Here is a 12,361-nt window from a genome sequence, read left to right on the forward strand (position 1 = left end):
AATAGTCAGGGCGCGGAATCATGACTTCCCGTATAGATCTATACACATTTGACACGTTCTCCGAACGGGGGACTCTGGTTATAGACAGGACTTGCAGCATTACTTTTTAATAAAGAAAAGTAACGTTTGAAGATATACACGTCTCATGGATTCTCAATTAAGCCCATATTAAAGTGATAGTTTTCTATGCAAAGTTTATCCTTTTTCACAATGTTTGACAAATCAAAATCATAAGTTTTTAGAATGTATAAAACGACTTAGCAATGAAAGGTACTTTGAAATCGTTATATACTTTGTATAAGTCTAATGCACACAAAGTATGACAAGAGTTTTCCATAATAGTAATGAGTTCCAAGTGATTTATTCGGTAAAACAAGCTAAGTGAAACTTTATAAAATACACGATAATAACCGTATGTTTACTTGTATTCCCCCCCTAAAAGAGTATAAAAGCATTTGAAAATGTATTTAAAGTGTGTTTGAAAGGGGTATGAACTCACTTGAAAGCTTGAAGATAGCAAGATGGAAAACCGGGCAGAGGTTCATCTCGGGAAATGGATTTTTCTCGGAAATCTCGGGATTCCTCGGGATAAAAATCGACTTTCGGGACTTGCACAAAATGACCAGGGCTTCGGGGTAGTGAGAGCACGGAAAACGAGGTAAAACGCAAGAAAAAGGAGAGAGAATGGGCCATTTTCCCGGGAACCATCGCATGCTATTTATAGGGGGGGCATGCCTCGTACGCGGGGTGTACGCTCGTACGCAGCGCGTACGCGTACGTCATGCGTGACCGAAGCCTCGACTGCCTCGGCCTCGAATGGGACGGCTCAGGCAGTCGGGTCGGATGGGACGACGGTCGGACGGGCGGGTCGGGTGCCTCACATAGGGCGACGTGGACGGTTTGAGGCCAAGTTCCTCGGGTACGCGGGGCGTACAGGGGTACGCAGCGCGTACCTCGGATGAGGACGCTGACTCCCCTTCGGATAATACCGAAGTTTTAATAAAAATTATATATAAATTATTTATCAAACTTCGAAAATTCATATCTCCTTCATACGAACTCTGTTTTTGACGTTCTTTATATCCCCGCGAAGGTGAGACTACGATCTACAACTTTCATTTAGATTCCGTTGGCAAATTCCGGAATTATTTTTATTATTTATTTATTAAAATGACGTGATTAAGGAATTTCTTTAAAAATTCATAACTTATTCATACGATGTCCGATTTGAGCGTTCTTTTTATGCATGTCTGTAGTTTAATGATATCTACAACTTTCATTTAGACACCTAAGGTCGGAAAGTGTTTTATTGAAACTTTGCGTTTTTACGCAACTTCGTATTGCCGGTTTTTGTCGGAAAACTTAGAATGATCATAACTTCTTCGTTATAACTCGGATTTTTGTGTTATTTATATGTTTGGAAACCTTAAGACGATAACTACCACATAGTGTACTCCAAATAGAGTTTTTGAATACTTCATTTTTTGATGATATTCTAATTCTTTTCTCAAAGAGGTTACAGGACTCGATTTTTACTGACTTGAAATAACGGGTTGTTACATCATCCCCCCGTTAGAGGGAATTTCGTCCCGAAATTTTAATACAAAAGAAGAGTCTTAGGGGCTGGGGAAGAGATGTGGATACTTCTGTTGCATTTGATCTTCTCGTTCCCACGTGAACTCAGGTCCCCTCTTAGCATTCCATCGGACCTTTACTATTGGAATGCGACACTGTTTAGTTCGTTTAACTTCCCTATCCATGATCTCGACGGGTTCTTCCACAAAGTTAAGATTTTCATTTAGTTCGATCTCATCGAGTGGAATTACAAGTGTTTCGTCGGACAGACACTTCTTTAGGTTTGATACGTGGAATACTGGATGTACTTTGTTAAGCTCTATTGGAAGTCGGAGTTTGTAGGCTACTGGACCAACCCTTGAAATGATTTCGAAGGGTCCAATGTACCTAGGATTTAGCTTCCCACGCTTTCCAAAGCGTATCATTCCCTTCCAGGGTGAGACCTTTAGTAGTACCCGATCGCCAATCTGAAATTCCAAGGGTTTACGTCTTTTGTCGGCATAGCTCTTTTGCCTATCCCTCAAGGATCTCAGTCGTTCTCGTATTTTCACGATCTTTTCAGTAGTTTCTCTGATGATCTCTGGACCAATGAGGGTGCTATCAGGGACTAGACCTTTTGCTAGTTGTGTGTCGCCCACTTCCGTCCAGCACAGAGGTGATCTGCACTTACGGCCGTAAAGGGCTTCAAATGGAGCAGTATTGATACTAGTATGATAACTATTGTTATAAGAGAACTCAACCAAAGGTAAGTGAACATCCCATGCTTTACCAAAGTCGATTACACATGCTCGCAACATGTCTTCCAAGGTTTGGATCGTTCTTTCGCTCTGTCCGTCAGTTTGGGGGTGATAGGTTGTACTCATGTCCAATCTTGTTCCCATGGATTTTTGCAATGATTGCCAGAATCTAGATGTGAATCTGCTGTCTCTATCCGAGATGATAGACATTGGCACTCCATGGAGTCGTACGATCTCTCGGATGTAGATTCTCGATAGCTTTTCCATTTTATCAGTTTCCTTGATCGGTAGGAAATGAGCGGACTTGGTTAATCTATCGACGATTACCCAAATAGTATCTTGGCCACCCTGAGTTTTGGGCAGTTTCGTTATGAAGTCCATGGAAATCTGCTCCCATTTCCACTCAGGGATTTCAGGTTGTTGGAGTAGTCCTGAGGGTTTCTGGTGTTCTATTTTGATCTTGGCGCAAGTCAAACACTTGCTCACATATGTAGCGACCTCTGCTTTCATGTTTGGCCACCAGTAGAGTTGTTTGAGATCTTGATACATCTTGTCTGACCCGGGGTGTACGGAGTATGGAGTCTTGTGTGCCTCGCTCATAACTATCTCTCTAAGTCCACCAAACTTGGGTGTCTATATTCGGTTCATGAGGTAGCGTGCTCCGTCACTCTTGATTTCTAAATTCTTGTCCATTCCCCTAAGGGTCTCACCTGTCACGTTTTCGGGTTTCAGGGCCTCTATTTGAGCTTCCTTGACTTGTGTCGACAGGTGCGAATGGATTGACATGGCTAATGACTTCACTCTTCGGCCAGAGTACTCCTTACGACTAAGGGCATCTGCCACGACGTTAGCCTTTCCTGGATGATAGCGAATCTCACATTCGTAGTCGTTGAGCAATTCGACCCAACGTCGCTGTCTCATGTTCAACTCCTTCTGGTCGAAGATGTGTTGTAGGCTCTTGTGGTCTGTAAAGATAGTGCATTTGGTACCATATAGGTAGTGTCTCCAGATTATAAGAGCGAAGACCACCGCCCCAAGCTCTAAATCATGAGTAGTGTAATTGACCTCATGCGTTTTCAGTTGTCGTGAGGCATATGCAATAACCTTTCCCCTCTGCATTAGTACACAGCCTAGCCCTTGCTTCGAAGCGTCGCAATACACCACAAAATCTTCGGTCCCTTCTGGGAGAGAAAGGATGGGCGCACTGCAAAGGGCCTGTTTCAAAGTCTGAAATGCAGCATCTTGCTTTTCTCCCCAATTGTAGGTTACACCTTTTTGGGTTAAGGCGGTAAGAGGCTTTGTGATGCGGGAGAAATTCTGGATGAACCTTCGGTAATAACCAGCAAGACCTAGAAATTGGCGAATTTCTGTTGGTGTAGTTGGCACAGTCCAGTTTTTGATAGCCTTGATTTTTGATGGATCCACGTGGATTCCTTCCTTGCTAACCACGTGACCGAGGAAGTCCACCTTTCTAATCCAAAATTCACATTTTGAGAATTTTTCATACAGTCTCTCAGTCCGTAACGTCTTTAAAACTTGCCTCAGATGTTGACCATGCTCTTCTTTATTCTTTGAATAAATGAGTATGTCGTCTATGAATACTATCACGAATTTATCCAAGAATGGACGACATACCCGATTCATTAGATCCATGAATACGGCCGGGGCATTGGTTAGTCCGAACAGCATCACTACGAACTCGTAATGTCCGTATCGTGTTCGGAAGGCCGTCTTGGGAATATCACTCTCCAGGACTCGTAGCTGGTGATATCCCGACCTCAGATCGATCTTGGAGAAGTAGTTGGCTCCTTGGAGTTGGTCGAATAAGTCATCGATTCGGGGTAGGGGGTATCGGTTCTTGATGGTAAGTTTGTTGAGTTCTCGGTAGTCGATGCACATTCTGAATGATCCATCCTTCTTTTTCACGAACAGTATGCGAGAAGCTCGGCCTGATGAATCCTTTTCCAAGTAGTTCATTCAGTTGGCTGGATAGCTCTTGCATCTCTGCCGGGGCTAATCGATAGGGTGCTTTGGCTACTGGGGTAGCTCCAGGAACTAGATCGATTCGGAACTCAACTTGTCTCGCGGGTGGTATTCCCGGAAGGTCCTCGGGAAAAACGTCGGGAAAATCGCGTACGTCAGGCACACTCTTGATGTCTTGGACTTCGCGTTTCATATCTACAACATGTGCCAAGAATGCGTGACACTCCTTGCGTAGGCATTTCCGAGCTTGGATACTTGAGATGATACGAAGAGTGGTACTTGGTTTGTCGCCCAAGACAATGAAAGTTTCACCGGTTGGCAGATTAAGGCGAACGGCCTTATCGTAACATAGAATGTCCGCATGATGAGAACTCAGCCAATCCATGCCAATGATGACATCGAAACTCTTAATCGCGACTGGCATGAGGTTGATTGAAAAGGGATTATCGTTTAAAGTTAGGGTGCAGTTTAAGTATATCTCCTTAGTGCCTTCGGTTTTCCCGTTGGCCATTTCTACTATGAATGGTTCACTTAATGATTGTGGTATTGATTTTAGCAGGCCTTTAAAGTAGTGACTCACAAAACTCCTTTCCGCTCCACTATCAAAAAAAAATGCATGCATACGAGTTATCGAGAAGAAACGTACCCGTAACAACAGTAGGGTCCGCAATGGCTTCATCTTGTCCCATTGCGAAAACTCGGCCCCTTCCGCTGGTATTCCGGTTGTTTGCCTTTGGGTAGTCCCTGCGGTAGTGCCCCGTGTCTTCGCACTCAAAGCAGGCGCGACTTACCCCGGTATTAGTAGTGGGGACGGATGGTTGGGTTGGCCCTTTGCAATAGCGGGCTGTATGTCCCTTCTTATTACACTTGGTGCATTGAAGATCAGGGCAAGGACCGTGGTGGTGGAAGCTGCATTGGTTGCATTTAGGAAGTTTCCCATTATATGAGCTTGTGGGGGCAGGGTTCACAGGTACAGTCATAGCGTGGGTCGCTATTACTTGTTGTTTCTTGGGGTTTTCCTAGAGAGTTTGTCCCCTCCTTTTGTTCCAAGGCCTACTCTGGCCCTGAGCCTTCCTAGGTGGATTTGCGGTTGTTGAAATGATACTGGGTTTTACTCCGTGGTCGATGAGTCGCTGAGCCAGGCGTTTAGCGCTGTTGTAGGTAACAGGGCCGGAAGCTAGGACATGCCCTTGAATCTGGGGTGACAACCCCCAAATGTACCTTTCAACCTTCTTTGATTCTGGGTTGACCATGGTAGGGCACAGTGCAGCGAGGTCGTTGAACCTAGCTGTGTAGGTGACTAGGTCAGACCCAGTCATTTTCAGATTCCAGAGCTCCTGCTCAAGCTTTTGCACTTCGCCCCTTGGACAGTATTCTTCCAGTAGTAGAACCTTTAGATCGTCCCAACTCATGGCGTTGGCGACAGTGAGCGTCACTGAATTCACATGGCTTTTCCACCAAGTGAGGTCTCGATTTACGAAAGTGCAAGCAGCGAACTTGACTTTGCTTGCTTCTAGGCATGAGCAGATCTCGAAGACCGTTTCGGTCTTCTCGAACCATTGCATTAGTGCAATGACTCCCCCAGTTCCATTAAAAGTTTTTGGCTTAGCGTTAGAGAACTCCTTGTAAGTACATTCTCTTGCTTGGCCATGACCAGTGCCATGATTTGGATGATTCGTGCTGCTTCCCGCCCCTCCATTTCCGTGGAAGTTTATTTGCGAGAGGGCTACAGTTACTGCTGCTGTGATAGCAGCCTGAACCATGGCTGGATCATAAGCTGGTGGTGGAGGTGGTGGTAGTACCGTGCCCGGCCTGGGCCTTAGGTTTGGACGAGGAGGCATCGTGCTGCCAAAAGAAAAAATATGGAAAAATTTATAAGTTTTGGCAGTTCAGAGTTGAATGATATTGAGTTAACTTCTAATAGTTCTAAGAAGTTGGGTTTGACTGACACAATGTTTTGAGCTTGAAAGTAAAGTTTGAATAGATGTACCAATGAATCGAACGATTTGCGCATGATTAACAACAACAAGAAAAGGGGTATACCCTTATATATATATATATTAAACATATAGTTGTGTTACAGCGGGGTCTAGACAAAATTTCTTGGCCTTTCTAAAGGCCTCTGATTACAGAACAATTTAAAGAAAATAATACTTTTATCCGAAGTCCTAATTTATAACAAAATTTGAGAGTTGGGCAAGTACTACTTGCGGTGCGCTTTGCATTTGGAGCTCGACTCCGTGTCGGACTGCTTCGACTCCATGAGGCGTCTATCAAACGCAGCTTGTTGTTCTCTTAATTCTGCGAAGGCCGCATTTGCTTGTGCTTGAAACGTTTCGGCGCGAATGTGGATGTCGTTCTGCAACAACTCTAGGCGGTTGATATCGGCCGTGTGGATTTGTACTTCCACATTGACCTCTCGGATTCGGTTGGCTTGCACTCCGGATTGATAGCACTGGTTGGCGAGTTTGCCAACCATGACCGGAAGTGCACGGTCGGCTGATCCCCCGCCTCTCACATCATAGAAGTCTCGGCACATGCCGTAAGGAGGGCGTAAGCTTTGTTGTTGGCTCCAATGATGGAGGTGACTTCCCCACACTGGAGTGGGTCCTTGGAAATTCCTCACGTGGACGGGAGATTGTGGGATTGGTGGATTTATAATTTCTGGCTCCGAATCCGTGCCAGAGTCATCCCTTCCCTCCAACTTTATAGGCTCTTCGTCTTCTTCAGGATCTTCTTCGATCCACCCTCCATTACCTTGGTTGGGGTAGTAGGGGTCATTGGGGTGATGGAATCCCGCCATTTAGATTGTACGAGAATAGAGTTAAAAGTTTACTATAAGCTAGAGCACATGAAACTTACCCTTAAGTTTAATGGTTGACGGCACTCGAATACTCCCTCATTATTCTTTAGCGATATGCTTTTGGTAAGTTTTAAATTTGTTGTCCATTGCAGACACTCCTTGGCATACGTTAGTCGGCTCTTGGACAAATATAGTTGATCAGACTATATTCTTCCCAGTTCCGATTACATGTCCCAAGGCGTACCTGTACTGCACAACTTATTTATAATACTTCTAAAGTTATTTACTATGAAAATGTTATTAGTATAAATGAGTGCATGCTTACCTTAAAACTAATTAGGTTTACTTTCAAAAGTATGAATTTTTCTCAGAGTGTTTTTGCCCAGTTGAGTTTATAGTTGTATATCAAAAAGGAATGGTTTTGATATACTTAATTCCCTATAAACAAAGCTCTGATACCAATCTGTCACACCCCCAAACCAGAACAGCGGAAACGTTCGGGGGCGGAGGACGTCATATTCAGTATCATAACAGTTCATAGAAAGGAAAGTACACACCACCATATATATTAAAGTATCCAAGATGTTTACATAATTGTATTCGTTACATGTTCAAAAGATAAATACATAAACATCATTCAAAAGAAGTAATTAACGCCCGCGCGTTAATACCAAAAGTTGATTCCCAAACCTGCTTAGCGGTTCCCTGAGAATACAAGTTATTTCAAAGAAAAAGTGTCAACAATTAAGTTGGTGAGTTCATAAGTAGTTTAGAAAAATTGGATGCCATTCCAAAATGGGTGTATATTTTCCAGAAAACGCAGCATTTCAAATGTAAAGAGTTGTGATTTGTTTTGTTGAAAGTGAATGTATTAAATCCAGAAAATCCCATATTTTCCCTAATGGTTGAGATACGAGTTGTTGTGTTTCGCAAGAAAAACCCTTATTTTCTTATAAAAGTATGAAATGCATATGAATGTTCGTGTTATAAGTTGTAAATAATTGCACCAGGAAAATCCCTTATTTTCCTAACATAAATGACAGTCTCTAAAACCAAAACTTTGCAAGAAACCGACGTTCAAAAGTTGTGTCATAGTTTTATATAATAAAGCTATACGAAGATCACATTTGTTAGATGAAGAATAGCTTTAATAGCTACTCGTTCATAAAAGCATAATACCATAATAATTGTATATCCGATGAGTTTTATAACCATACTAAACATAATATACCTGTAACGACGTTCTTCAGGCGTCGCAGCGTTATGACAACTATCACCCCAAAAGATGGACTGTAGCTAACAGTCAGGGCGCGGGATCATGACTTCCCGTATAGATCTATACACATTTGACACGTTCTCCGAACGGGGGACTCTGGTTATAGACAGGACTTGCAGCATTACTTTTTAATAAAGAAAAGTAACGTTTGAAGATATACACGTCTCATGGATTCTCAATTAAGCCCGTATTAAAGTGATAGTTTTCTATGCAAAGTTTATCCTTTTTCACAATGTTTGACAAATCAAAATCATAAGTTTTTAGAATGTATAAAACGACTTAGCAATGAAAGGTACTTTGAAATCGTTATATACTTTGTATAAGTCTAATGCACACAAAGTATGACAAGAGTTTTCCATAATAGTAATGAGTTCCAAGTGATTTATTCGGTAAAACAAGCTAAGTGAAACTTTATAAAATACACGATAATAACCGTATGTTTACTTGTATTCCCCCCCTAAAAGAGTATAAAAGCATTTGAAAATGTATTTAAAGTGTGTTTGAAAGGGGTATGAACTCACTTGAAAGCTTGAAGATAGCAAGATGGAAAACCGGGCAGAGTTACGTCTCGGGAAATGGATTTTTCTCGGAAATCTCGGGATTCCTTGGGAGAAAAATCGACTTTCGGGACTTGCACAAAATGACCAGGGCTTCGGGGTAGTGCGAGCATGGAAAACGAGGTAAAACACAAGAAAAAGAAGAGAGAATGGGCCATTTTCCCGGGAACCCTCGCATGCTATTTATAGGGGGACTGAGAGGCCTTGTACGCGGGGCGTATGCTCGTACGCAACGCGTACGCGTACGTCATGCGTGACCGAAGCCTCGACTGCCTCGGCCTCGGATGGGACGGCTCAGGCAGTCGGGTCGGATGGGACGGTGGGTCGGACGGGCGGGTCGGGTGCCTCGCATAGGGCGACGTGGACGGTTTGAGGCCAGGTTCCTCGGGTACGCGGGGAGTACAGGGGTACGCAGCGCGTACCTCGGATGAGGACGCTGACTCCCCTTCGGATAATACCGAAGTTTTAATAAAAATTATATATAAATTATTTATCAAACTTCGAAAATTCATATCTCCTTCATACAAACTCCGTTTTTGACGTTCTTTATATCCCCGCGAAGGTGAGACTACGATCTACAACTTTCATTTAGATTCCATTGGCAAATTCCGGAATTATTTTTATTATTTATTTATTAAAATGACGTGATTAAGGAATTTCTTTAAAAATTCATAACTTATTCATACGTTGTCCGATTTGAGCGTTCTTTTTATGCATGTCTGTAGTTTAATGATATCTACGACTTTCATTTAGACACCTAAGGTCGGTAAGTGTTTTATTGAAACTTTGCGTTTTTACGCAACTTCGTATTGCCGGTTTTTGTTGGAAAACTTAGAATGATCATAACTTCTTCGTTATAACTCGGATTTTTGTATTATTTATATGTTTGGAAACCTTAAGACGATAACTACCACATAGTGTACTCCAAATAGAGTTTTTGAATACTTCATTTTTCGATGATATTCTAATTCTTTTCTCAAAGAGGTTACAGGACTCGATTTTTACTGACTTGAAATAACGGGTTGTTACAATATTGCACCAAAATATCTAAGGTTTCATGTATGAAGTTTCAAATATTAAACATTGAAATTAAGAATGAATTCATACAAAATATATCATTATACATAAATATCATCAAAAGTTTTAAAATAAGTCGATTAGTAAATATGATATTTAATTTATTACATATTTTTCATGGCGTACGTTTGACTTTATGTTGGTGCGCCGATAATCATCTTGCTTAATTTGTACCTAAAAAACTAAGGTGAATATGAATATAAAATAGATATTACTAAACATTAATATAAATAATTAAAAATGGTATGTGGATCTCCTGTCACCGGTTAAAAACAACATACATATCTAATGGTATCGATTCCTATGTAAAATTGAAATAGTCATTCTATGTACACATTCTTTTGTAATCACATGTACTCTAGACAACAAAGATAAAAAAAATGATAAACAAATATGGTTACCAAACATAAAAATGGTATCTTTATGTAGGAAAATTATTTTAGTTAACTAACAAATTAAATAATAAAATATTAATATTTTTATTAATAAATCAATTAAGTAACACATATTGAAATTATTACAATCATTATTAAAAACATTTGAAATATTAGATTTTAAATGAATTTTGGTTGAAGTATTTTCATCTCTATTATAATATATATATATATATATATATATATATATATATATATATATATATATATATATATATATATATATATATATAGAGAGAGAGAGAGAGAGAGAGAGAGAGAGGAGAGAGAGAGAGAGATGGAAAGTATAACATATGTATGAGTTTTAATTAATTATCTTTTAAACAGTATAAAAAAAAACATATTTAAAATATTTAATTAAATATTTTCCACATCACCCTATATAACAAAATTTAAATAGTGGATATATATTATCTCTTTGTAAAGTCATATATATATATATATATATATATATATATATATATACTACATTGACCCGCCAAAATTCAAACATCTTATTCACGTCTGATATTGCAACAATCGTATCGTATAGTATGTTCAGTTTTTGATTTATTGTTTTGTTTTTCGATTTTGCTTTATGCTCTCGATTGTTATTTACTAATCTCTATCTTATTTGACATCTATCATGAAGACACTTAACAAATGTAACAATAAGAAAGAACATGAAATTGATGAAAAACTACAAGGTTGTCTCCTCGAAAAACAAAGAAAACGTGAAAGAGCACTTGAAAACTGGAAATGGACGAGGTGATTGATGTTGTAAGTTCCGAGAATGAAGGGTTGGCACCTTCCTGCCGTGGACACATCAGATACATCAGACTCGGAACTTACAAAAAGAAACAAATACCCGGAGTGACTATTCAGACCCGAAACCGGTTTTTTAGAGTCGGTGACGATTTACCTTATGTTGGGTTAGTTATTATTTCATGCAATATATATATATATATATATATATATATATATATATATATATATATATATATATATATATATATATATATTTCAAAAAACTAAATATGTTTTTTAATTTTATTTATGAATTCTAATGAAGTTATTTAATATTTTGGTTTATTTTTAGTACTTTATTCAAAGTACTTATTAAACACTACATTTAATTTTTTGTAACATTATAGGTGTCTATTTATTACATTTGAAATTGTTACTTGCAGAGAAAAGTTGCAGTTATCTGTAGGTGTGACCCAACCACAACCGGTTGAAGATGAAGTAGGTGTGACCCAACCACATCCGATTGAAGATGATATACGTGTGAGCCAGCCACATCCATTAGTAGATAGTGATCAGGATTTGGATAATCTGTTTAAAGATTATTTATATTAGTATGTTTAATTGTAACTAGATGGGGAGCCCCCGCGATGTGGGGGTCAGACTAAATGTTTTTGTTTGTTGTTTTCTCTTTGTTGAAGGGATGGAACAGATGCGAATGTCCTTTGTTATACGTCTTTTTGTTTTTAATGGAATGACTTGGTTATGTTGTTATAGTGTTGACAACAAAAGATGAATACATGAATGATTGGTCTTTCTTATCTATTTTTATGTTGAAGACAATTAGTAATGTGACAAAATTTTGACTTTATGTCCAAAACCAAACCGTACGGTTCCGTGCCCGACTACAGAATAGACAATTTCCAGGAGAACAAAACTTCATAAACGTGCTTCACATGTGGTTTGCTTTGTGCGGGCATTATGGTTTATATATGGAATGAGAGAATAGACATAAACGATAGATTATATTTCTTAGAGGTGAATACAAGTCTGAAGCCATCGGACTGTTCATAAGGATAGCATGAAAAGAGGAAACTATTTATTTACATAGATCATGGATAAGAAGATGACAAAAGAGTTCGTGATTTTGTTGTTGTTGATCAGTCTATGTATGGCTGATCGTCTTCTGGAAGTGT

This window comes from Lactuca saligna, chromosome 4 (genome assembly GCF_052625555.1).
Source record: "Lactuca saligna cultivar CGN05327 chromosome 4, ASM5262555v1, whole genome shotgun sequence".
In the NCBI taxonomy this organism is placed as follows: Eukaryota; Viridiplantae; Streptophyta; class Magnoliopsida; order Asterales; family Asteraceae; genus Lactuca; species Lactuca saligna.